The sequence below is a fragment of the Schistocerca serialis genome, chromosome 5, assembly GCF_023864345.2.
Source record: "Schistocerca serialis cubense isolate TAMUIC-IGC-003099 chromosome 5, iqSchSeri2.2, whole genome shotgun sequence".
Classification (NCBI taxonomy): domain Eukaryota; kingdom Metazoa; phylum Arthropoda; class Insecta; order Orthoptera; family Acrididae; genus Schistocerca; species Schistocerca serialis.
This window is the reverse complement of record NC_064642.1, coordinates 416,977,315-416,989,533: the sequence shown is the minus strand read 5'-3', so window position 1 is coordinate 416,989,533 and position 12,219 is coordinate 416,977,315.

Below are 12,219 nucleotides of genomic sequence, written 5' to 3'. Positions count from 1 at the left end.
CACAACATTAATAAAATAAAAGGTACGTAAAACGGAAATTACCGAATTACATTATGGTTACAGAATTTATTATGTGAAAAATTTATTAGGTTCTATGTTAATGTTTCAAAGTGACTCTTTCGTTTGTAGCTGCATGAATATGGCAGTGACTACATTTTAGTGGAATTGTATACATTTTCCGTCGCTCTGTAAAGAGTCTTCAAAGACGATATGGCACTGACATGCGTGGAACTTGCTCGAGCACTCAGTGTGTTGACCCAGAGTATTGACTGATGCACGCCAGAAAGCGATTTCTGACATTCATCACCGCGTGTTGAACTCCGCCTGGACTTCAATTTAGCGTGGACGTGTGTTGTTGCACTGTGTGTGTTGTCTTCGTGAATCGCCTGTTTCTCTCTGTAGACTATTTAATTTTCCGCTCAGACAAAAATAAGGTGGCGTTACGCTTGGAAAATGTAAAGATGTCTTGTATTTTCCGAACGACAATCCGGTTGTCTCCAAATGTTCCCTAAATAAGGTGTCTATCGTTGCGCAATGGGCAGTACATTCGCCATGTTGACACCGCGTGGACTGCTTTTAGACCCAGCCGGCATGTCGGTTAGGCCTGTATTACACTATCATGTTTCTTTGTCGAGGTTGATATGTGAAATATTTATGTCAAAGAAATTTGATGGTGTAATAGGGAACTCTGTCAAATCTCGCCTGTCGTCAAATAAATATGATAAAATCTGTGGCCTCGCCATAGATTTGATCATAAACGTCGTTCGTCTTCTGTTCACTGCAATGTGAAATGTAACCGCTTCGAGCGCTGGCGCCGCTACAGCCCTTTGTCGTATCCATATTGTGTTTGTAAACATGGCTTCAAAGTTGGTTTGTACCTTTGACTCTTTTAATAATTTTGCTGCGACTAGGGTGCTGGGTGGGCAAGTATCACAGAGCACGCTATTAATTGTGTGTTGATGGGCAGGTGGAACATGCTACAGGCGACTTCATGTCCACAATCACAGGTACAGCCATCCATGTCTACATCTGGAAACATCCAGGCAGCTTTTCAGCAAGACCGAAGAGAGGATGTGGCCGCACTCTAAAATAAAAAAAAAATATTTCTTAACATTCCATCCTACTTTGTCTATTTTTGAACTCTGGATTGCACAAGTTAAAACGCGCTTCATCTGTTTCGTACAACTACAAAGTTAATATAATTTTGTAGTTAATGGAACACTAATTCCATTACTTAAATTATACAAAATTAAAAATAGTTGTTCTTGCCCATATAGTGCACTAAACAGTCATTTATCTTGACATATTCCCCCTCTAGTGCTTTGTAAATCACTTCACACGTTTCTGGAATTATTTTGGTTAATTTGCAACGTGATATTCGAGTACTGTGCTGTAAACTATAGTAGCTCTCTCCTGTATCAAGAAATTGCAATGTCGCAGTTTGCCTGTCTTCTGCACATACAGCATTTCTCAAGGGAGTACTCTGTTTTGTAATATGAGAAGGCACTTTACTGAGCAAATACTGAAATACACTCTCATCCATTCGTAAGTAATTTATATATTATGCCTTGACTTCCTCCACTTGCAGTTCCAGTAACAAATTTTGCTGAGTGCTTTCACTATCACGACGCAATATGTAGGGCTTAATCCAAGTACGTCTCCTTTCTTTCCGCCACTTTTATTCCAAATACACACACAATGCAACTGTGGTACTAGCAACTGCAGCGCATAACAACAAGCTGTCATCTGCCATCCTGAATCTCGTGAAAAATATGACGGCAGTGTAACAGCGCTTCGTAGCGCCACGTCTTAGATCTTTGTCGAGGAAATTTGACGAATAATTGATCATACTTCTTTGTCAAAGAAATATGATGGTGCATTACCGGCCTCACGGTCTGTGGATACGCAGACCGCCAACAATAAAACAGGGAGCGGCGATTCGATTCTTTCAGAGTCACCCCGTAGTGGGGGGGGGGGGGGGATTTTTCCGTCCCCGCAGCTAAAATTTTGGCTGCATTTCTGTTTGGGCGTCGTGCTTCGGTCGGGTGGGCACCGACTGCGTGCGTTGCGCTTCACTGTTCGTCTGAGTGCGCGCGAGCAGTTTCAGCATTGGCTCAGGAAACAGGCCGCCGGAGTGCTCTACAAACAGATAATCGGTACGTGAGTGTTTTATTAGCTACGTGGGAAAGGTTTGCACACAGCTGCTGGTGGCACCATTAGTCAGCCAAATGGCTCTGAGCACTATGGGACTTAACATCTATGGTCATCAGTCCCCTAGAACTTAGAACTACTTAAACCTAACTAACCTAAGGACAGCACACAACACCCAGCCATCACGAGGCAGAGAAAATCCCTGACCCCGCCGGGAATCGAACCCGGGAACCCGGGAACCCGGGCGTGGGAAGCGAGAACGCTACCGCACGACCACGAGATGCGGGCATTAGTCAGCCACTTTCTCAGAGTGCTGTGCTGTGAGTGCCGCTTCGTACTGCTCGCAGGGCTGGTGCAAGAAAAATTCACGATTTGGGGCCACCTTCCGATTAAAAACAAAGCATTATTACCGCAGAGTGAAGTATTAGTAAGCATGCGTCTGAGATGTTCGGACGTACTTTTGTGTTTTGGGCAAACAATTTAATTTCGGCTTTGTTAACGTAAAAAATTTAAAAGACTGCGATATACTAAAATGTTACAAAATAACGTAACGTAAAAGCAAAAATTCCGCAACTACAATCTTCAGAATTGCTCAGTTCAGTACGGAAAGAAAGTATTAAAGGCTGTTCTCCGGTAATTTTTCGCGTAAGTTTGCGGGAAGTCTGTTTTTCAGTTTTAAGAGTCAGACCCTCTAGTAACAGGAAGAACTGGAGCGAACCCTACAAGAAAAGATAAGTAAACTAAAACGCATATTGCAAACTTGCTCTCCTCAAACCTTCAGAAAAGATTTTGCACATTGTGGACAATAGTTGCAACTAGGAAGGAGGGGGTAGATTACAGGATATCTGAGGTGACTAGTGTATGAGGTTCCAGTGCAAACGGAGATGGAATTAGTTGCCAGAATTGTAGCTGCCTGTGTTATGATTCGAAACACACCGGGGATATTTGGCAGGGTGCGTCAAAATCTTGTTCGTCCATGTCATGCGTGCAGTGAGGTTGATGGAAGTCAGTTTCAGCACATTTTGTAAGATACAGCACAAACGGAACGTTCATTGTGTCGGTGATGGTATTTGTTGTTAACTGTAACTAATGTAAACAAAAAAGTACTCTGTAATGTGATTTTATTCCTGTTATCTCCTTAAGCTGTCTTCTCTGACCCGAGGTTCCCTGCCACAAATTGCTCAGTGAAGCATCCTCTGCGCCCTGTCAAATTTTTTCGCGCTTTGAAAGTGCTCAGTGACAATATAACTAAAAACGTAATGCTTGGAATATATAGGGTTCTCAAAAAATGGGTAAGTTAATACATTTCTTTCTTGTCATATATTACAAACAGTGGTCAAAACTTGGACAATAAAAGTTTGTGTAAACTAGAAGCATAAACCCCTTGCTTGAAGATATCGGCTGTCCAAATGTTCTATACATATTTGATCGAATAAGTGAGTAATATTTTTTTGCCAGCGACGGAAAGTTTCATAAACAGAAGGAAAAACACTTGCAAATCAGAGAGAATACTGTCATTTCCAGACGACACTTTTCGCGTCCACACGAAAGAGCTCATTCTTAATTTCTCTCGCACAGATGGCAACCACAGCTCGGAACCGTTAAATCGGTTTTTGCAGTCTCAGCTCCGGCCGCCTGGTTACTTATGTTCTTAAAGCGTATCATCTCCTATAGCGTAAATGATCAACAAATGGACTCCTTTCAAGTCCTTGGATCGCTATTCTACATATGGTTTCAAAAGCTACAATCCTAATTCATGCAGATGTAGTCCGCTGGCCTTCGATTTCCCTTCAGTCGGCTGAGGCATATCCTTCTTGAACTTTGTGTGAGAGTTGACTGCAGCCATATGAAGCAGAGTGGAGAACCACCTCCTCCGCTCCCTGTTTGTAGAGTGTGTTAGTGCAAGTACAGGTTTATGTGGGTTTTTTTCTTTGCTGCGTCAGCTTCTATTCCTCGCAGCAAATTTTTCTTCAGTTTCTCCTGTGTGACGCTAGAGACAACTGTTGCTGGAGGCTTCTTAGTCGATGAATCTGCGAATGCAAACTTGAAGGAATACACCTCTCTGCCCGCTGTCGTCTTAAGTTCTTGCGGTGTGTGTTTTCTGTAGGATTTGGAAGTCCTAACTGAGAGAAGCTTGTGAATGAATGAGCGTATGGCATTGGTGGCCGGGAGACCCCTCGCGGGGCGGTTCGGCCGCCGCTCCACAAGTTCTTTAACGCCGCTACGGCGACTTGCGAGTGAATGAGGATGAAATGATGATGAAAGACACACAACACCCAGTCATCACGAGGCAGAGAAAATCCCTGACCCCGCCGGCAATCGAACCCGGGACCCCGTGCGCGGGAAGCGAGAACGCAAGACCGCGAGCCGCGGACAGATAAACTTGTAATCTTCCTGAAGTGTGTCCGCCTATTTCCCAGAAGTGTAGAAGTAGTGAGTTGTGACGTTGTAACCTGTATTCTTTATTGGCTCCATCAGCCTCTTCACAATCTCAAAAGCACCTCTGAAGCAGGTCTACTGTCTATTCCAGTACACACTTTCACTTTATTTTCAACTCTGTCGCACTTTCTTTGCATTTGTTTGTCTTGGTGGTCGTTTTTTCCCTGCATGTGTTCATCTCGCCTTGTCTTTTTGGGGTGGACATTTTAATCTGTTGTAGACTGGCTCGCTCATGATTTTTTATTATTGTTGTCAACGAGCCCAGACCACATGCTCTATTGTTTTAATACCTTCTTCCACTTTTCCTTGTGGTGTATGTTTCCCCGTTTTTTGTTCGTTCCATTCGGTTTCGTTTAGGTGTGGTGTTGGCTGCTTTTGTTCCATGAGCTTTGCTTGCGTCAGGGAAAAGGGACTGATGACCCTGTAATTCTGGTCCCTTTATACCCCAAAGCAAGCAATCTGGAACTGGAAATATGTGCGAAATGGGCATTAAACGCCAAAGTCCCGTCCTAATTGAGCTCCAGTACATAAATCCACACGTTCTGACGTCCAGTCAGTGAACTGGGTTCTGCGTTACAGTAGTAGTGTCGCAGAGGCGGCACAACACATCACTGGAATCTGTGAGATACTGAATCATAAAACTTTCATCAGTCGCAAGTTTGCGAGTTCCATAGGACCGTCTCGAAGAACGAGTGATCTGACACTGAGATAGAAACAATTTGCTATGTTTCTCATTTTTTGCTCACGGGTGAATTACGCATGTGGAAAACAAGGAGTAAAATTCCGTGTTGTGTGTGTTTGTATATACAGTGTGCAGTTAGCAGTCCAATGACTGTTTGCAATAATTTTAATGAGATACTCCAGCTGCTTTGTTCCTCTGGTTCTTTTCCTGTTGACAGATTCGTCTATTATCATTAGGCCGTTACGGCTCAGCAAATTAGTGAATTAGCATTCCTCCTCAGATTCTGTTTGCTCTGCAGCTGTAGGAGGTGGTTATGAGGTCGATGTTCTAAACTACAAGCACAAAGACGTACAGTTGAGTGGGTAAAATTCACACATGCTCATTTACAGTTGGCAAAATTACCAACATAAACTATTTGCCATTCCCTGCCAATTTGACAGTTGTTCATTTAACTGGACAAATCTGCTCATTGACGGCCTCATAGCTTCGTGTTCACTGATGATACGCTGCCTCTGGGAGGCTTCGACGGCAGTCTTCCAGTCTGGTCATACCTCCCCTTCCCCTCCCCCGCCCACCAGTTCTCCGCGAGCGTCAGTGTTTAAACAGCCACGGATGAACCACTTTGGGCTGTGTTGGGAGCGTGGCCAGTAGTCGCGACGTCCGTCAGCGTGTGTGTGGCGCCAACACCGACTCAAAGGAAGGCCTCGGCGCTTGTTCGTGACGTCACGTCAGCTAGGCACGGCCAACGCCAGGTCTGTTGCAGGCATACTCATAATGGTGGTGTCTCCCTCTCTGACGCAGGAAAATGTGAAACTATTGGCGGTAGTTGACCAACACACATTGTTCTGAGAGATTTCTGCAATCAATTAATTATGCAATTCATTACACTTCTAAACAAATAGTGTACTCCTGAACTTAAATTTCCACCTGTTTTAAGGACTGACATACAAAAACAACTTCATGGTCCAGCAGCAACAGAATTCGTGCTTCTTTACCTTATTTGTAAATCTGAGGAAATTACGTTTGTACTGGGTTGCTTTTACAAGAAACTGTGAACATATTGGTGCTCTTCTTTAGGTATCTTGGTTGACCATGGGGTGAGGAGCACTGAATGTTAATGAAATATCTTGCGATTGTGCACGTTTGGGGATGGGGTGGGGGACAGAAGAAGAGGCAAAAGAGAGATACTTGTTTCATCAAATAAAATTTTTTTATCTTATAAAGTTTCTCCTTTCAGTTGCAAGAGGGGAATATTTATCTTTTAATGTGCATGTTTAAAAAGTTTAAGCTCAGCAGTATTTTCGGTGTATGAAGCTATTTTGTTTCCTGTTTAAATTCCTTTCGTTGAAAACGACTGTAATCTATTGACTGGCAACAGTTGGACATTTACAAATGTAAATTAGTTCACATTTCCAGTGACGATGTCAAACGAAAATAAATAAATAAAAGAAACGAGTTCATTGTAAGGGTTTTGGGGTAAGTCTCTATAACAAAATGGATCAAGTAAATATAGTTACTTGAATGTAAAATTTCCGAAGCTTGCAATGGGGCAAAGCATCTTCTCATATTGATCTACGTTTGTTTCGACAGGATTCAGTAATACAGAACTATGATCTTCATTTGTAGCTTTACGATAGTAAGAAAATCTTTCATCTAAATAAAACTGTAGAATCCAAAACAATACCAAACGGTTTCTCCAAAAATAAGAGATTTATAATGATACGCACGCCCAGGCGCTTCTGCCTGCAACAGACCTGGCGTTCGCCGTGCCTAGCTGACGTGACGTCGCCAACAAGAGCCGAGGCCTTCCTTTGAGACGGTGTGTGTGGCGCCCACTGGTGTCCAAGCTGGAGGAACTCGGCCGTCGCTGAACCAGTGTGATGGCTGCGTGGAGTGGTGTGTGGTCAGCGTAAACATCACTAATCCTACACTTACTTCCTTTTTTTATGATCCAAAGTGAGTTTCTGAAAATGTGGCTTCGTCTTTCTGAGGAAATAAAGTTACTATTTCCGCTGGATGAACGCCTAGCTTAAATGTTCCGTAATTTTTCCCTTTTTAACTCATTCTTCTTTCTGTGGATGGAAATTGAAATTTTTCTTTCAGGAGTCGTGGACAGTTTTCCTCATCCAGTAGTACAGGGAGTTACAAAAAGGTGCGGCCAAACTTTCAGGAAACATTCCTCACACACAAATAAAGAAAAGATGCTATGTGGACATGTGTCCGAAAACGCTTGATTTCCATGTTAGAGCTCATTTTAGTTTCGTCAGTATGTACTGTACTTCCTCGGGTACACTTCTGCGAATGGTTCATCCAACAATGTGTCAATCCTCATTTCAGTGCAAATGTTCTCTTTATGGATGAGGCTTCATCCCAATGTGATCAAATTGTAAATTTTCACGATCAACATGTGTGGGCTGACGAGAATCCGCACGCAATTGTGCAATCACGTCATCAACAAATTTTCTGTGAACGTTTGGGCAGGCATTGTTGGTGAGGTCTTGATTGGGCCCCATGTTCTTCCACCTACGCTCAATGGAGCACGTTATCATGATTTCATACGGGATACTCGACCTGTGCTGCTAGAACATGTGTCTTTACAAGTACGACACAACATGTGGTTCATGCACGATGGAGCTCCTGCTCATTTCAGTCGAAGTGTTCGTACGCTTCTCGACAACAGATTCGGTGACCGATGGATTGGTAGAGGCGGACCAATTCCATGGCCTCCACGCTCTCCTGACCTCAACCCTCTTGACTTTCATTTATGGGAGCATTTGAAAGCTCTTGTCTACACCCACGACCCTCATGTCCCATTTAGCAGGCGAAATTACTCCCACTATCTTGCATCCACCCGTAGATGTATGGCATGTCCCCAATGGCTTTTATCATTTTGAACAATTTCGATTCGAACTGAGTTATACTCAAACCAGAGGTTTGCCCGTCGAATGTGGTAAAACTTAAGAACATGTACGTGGGATTAATGGGAAGCAGAAGCACAAAGGTGATTGTACAAAAGTACTCGCACTACAATTGGAAGGTCATTTGGAAAAACAACGGCACCCTTCACCTACCAACAAATGTGAAAACTACTTGGTACAGGAAAGTAGAAACCACAGAGAAACTTCATGCAATGCATCTGGGTGACTGGCCAATTCGGGAGAATTGTGACATGGCAGACACCGAAGAACACAGGTCTGTATGCCCCGAAATGAAGGACATCTGGCGAGTTATCAGACAGCTGTTAGCCACATTAAAACGAACACTACTCACAATACATTGCCTTCCAGTTTTTTGAATCCTAGCGACGTGCCATGTCCATTTACAGTGAAGAAATGCTGTAAACTGGCTAAAAGGACAAACAACGTGTTACCTCGTAACGGAAGGAAACAAAACGGGTGGACGTTGGGTGGGGCGCCGCACGCACGCCGGCCCCCTGCTGTGCGCCGCTGAGGCGAAAAACTGCGAGAGAAACTTCGCGAAATTTTTTTAGTTAATATTGTTACGTGAAACAGTATGCAAAGTGAATAGAAAAACACGTAAACACAGCAACAACATAATGAATCGTCCTTAAGCTCTTTTGTCTCAAACGGTAATTTTTTACTGATTTATTTACTTATTTTTAAGAAAATAGAAATCGCCTCTAAAATACGTAGGTCGGAAGCACCCTATTTTGTGTTGGAATCTCGGAGGAAAAGATTATCCTCACGACAGAAGACATTTTACTTTTTGCTACATTTAATTTTACTTTTTTTCCGTATGCCAGAACTACTTTTAACCAGAAGAAGGGACCGCCCCGATTTCTTCTGTTCTGCGCTACATTCGTCGTCACTCCGAGTATCGGGAATCGCAGCACGCAGCTTCCAGCGAGTGGAGTACTCGGAGATAGCAGAAGACCAACTTCCCAAACAAGTCTCGGGAACTGATGCATTGGACGACTGAGAAGATACTGCGAAATAAATCGGAAAGCAAAGCGTCGTGAACACGAACTTCAAGCCGTCGCTCGAAAATAACGGATCGCCTCGGTGACAGGTATGGGGGAGGAGTGGTGGCCAGGCCTCCTTGCCCCCGCCTGCCTGCCTGCCTGCCTGGTGCTGATCAGCGCCTCCCTGAACAAGAAAGTCCGTACATCACAAAGAAAGCGGACAGCTGAGACAGCATGGCGGACGGGCCTCTGGATTCTTGATCGCTGCCCTCTTTATCGCCACCTACCTGATACTGACACCCTAAAAAATGAAAAAATAAAGCTCTGGCACGGAAGATATCGTGTAGAGAAAAGGATGTTGTTGTTGTTGTTGTGGTGGTATTCAGTCCTGAGACTGGTTTGATGCAGCTCTCCATGCTGCTCTATCCTGTACAAGCTTCTCCATCTCCCAGGACCTACTGCAGCCTACATCCTTCTGAATCTGCTTAGTGTATTCATCTCTTGGTCTCCTTCTACGATTTTTACCCTCCACGCTGCCCCCCAATACTAAATTGGTGATCCCTTGATGCCTCTGAACATGTCCTACCAACCGATCCCTTCTTCTAGTCAAGTTGTGTCACAAACTCCTCTTCTCCCCAATTCTATTCAATACCTCCTCATTAGTTATGTGATCTACCCATCTAATCTTCAGCATTCTTCTGTAGCACCACATTTCGAAGGCTTCTATTCCCTTCTTGTCTAAACTATTTATCGTCCACGTTTCACTTCCATAGGTGGCTACATTCCATACAAATACTTTCAGAAACGACTTCCCGACACTTAAATCTATACTCGATGTTAACAAATTTCTCTTCTTCAGAAACGCTTTCCTTGCCATCGCCAGTCTACATTTTATATCCTCTCTACTTCGACCATCATCAGTTATTTTGCTCCCCAAATAGCAAAACTCCTTTTCTACTTTAAGCCTCTCATTTCCTAATCTAATTCCCTCAGCATCACCGGACTTAATTCGACTACATTCCTGTAGCCTCGTTTTGCTATTGTTGATGTTCATCTTATATCCTCCTTTCAAGACACTGTCCATTCCGTTCAACTGCTCTTCCAAGTCCTTTGCTGTTTTCAGAATTTGAAAGAGAGTATTCCAGTCAATATTGTCAAATGCTTTCTCTAAGTCTGCAAATGCTAGAAACGTAGGTTTGCCTTTCCTTAATCTTTCTTCTAAGATAAGTCGTAGGGTCAGTATTGCCTCACGTGTTCCAACATTTCTACGGACTCCAAACTGATCTTCCCCGAGGTCGGCTTCTACCAGTTCTTCCATTCATCTGTAAAGGATTCGCGTTAGTATTTTGCAGCTGTGACTTATTACAATGATAGTTAGGTAATTTTCACATCTGTCAACACCTGCTTTCTTTGGGATTGGAATTATTACATTCTTCTTGAAGTCTGAGGGTATTTCGCTTGTCTCATACTTCTTGCTCACCAGATGGTACAGTTTTGTCAGGACGGGCTCTCCCAAGGCCGTCAGTAGTTGTAATGGAATGTTGTCTACTCCCGGGGGCTTGTTTCGACTTAGTTGAAAAAGCCCAAACACATTTTGAAAAAGAAAACCTAAGGGTCAATATTAACAAAACTAATTTAATTTATTTTAAGACAAGTGGCTCAAAAAAAATACTGTTGTAAATGAGGACATTCAGGAAAATACCTGTTCAGAATGTAAATTTCTGGGGATATATATAGATGACAGACTTTCCTGGAATCAGCAAATAGATCATGTCTGTGGTAAAATAACATCTAGTCTGTATTTACTAAGGAGATTAGTTCAATATTTAGATATCGAAGCAATAAAAACAGCGTATTTTGCGTTGGTGTATCCCCATATATCTTATGGAATTGTATTGTGGGGTGGGTGTAGCTAATACAATATAAAAAGGGTGTTTGTATTGCGGAAAAGGGTAATAAGAACTATGGCAAAAGTAAGACCCAGAACTTCATGTAAAAGCCTGTTTATTAAGTTTAATATTATGACTATCTATGCAGTATATATGTTTCAATCAATATTATTAGTGAAAAAAGACAAAAAAGTGACAAACAGGAATATGGAAATCCATGATTACAAGACACAAATCAGACTTTCATATGGTGAGCAGACGATTGAATCTAACAAATACCCCACTCATTAAGGGAGCAATATTTTATAATTGTCTGCCAAACAACCTGAAACAGCTTTCTGGTAGAATTTTTAAAAACGAGTTAAAAAAATGGCTTATATTGAAGTGCCCATACAGTATGGTGCTGACATGATTTGGCTTCAGGAATGCTATGTTAAATATACTTAAGTGATCTTTTACTTAATAGCATGTAACCTATTTATATTGTGTATCAATAATCTAAATGTAATTATTATAACATTGCCCATGCATGTTAAATACATGTTTCGAGTTGTAAGATAAATAAATAAATAAATAGGTGATGTAGTGGTTAAAAAATAAAATGGAAAAATGTGATTATGGTGGCCAGTTTTAGTCTGCACGTAGTGGGTTCGAATGCCGTCACTTCCATGAATTTAAATTCGTGGTAAAAGTTATTATTTAAAGAAGTTCAAATGATTCTAGTTACTTACGCCGAAGTTCTGTGTTCGTTTCTCACGTCAGGCAATCGTTTTTATCAAGCAGAAGCAGCATGTCTCCCATCTCTGGTAGCCTGGAGGAGAGTTGGTATAGATTGGGCCCTGACAGAGGAGGAAGTCATGCCAGGTCGAAACTCTGTCAGCAGTTACCTTTTCTTACGCGGAATTTTTTTTTTTTTATCAATGAGCCAGTCGTCGTGCAAGGTCACAGGGCACTTGACTCTTACTACATTTGAGCTTGAGATATGGAAAATATTGGTGCTGCACTCAGATCTGCTTTTTCGTCATGTCTGATCCCTTTGAGATGATACATTTTCTTCGTTTCATTGTTTCCTCATGTTTGCAAAGTCCACAAGACCTTCACAAGAGAGCGGAGTGGCGCAGTGGTTAGACACTGGA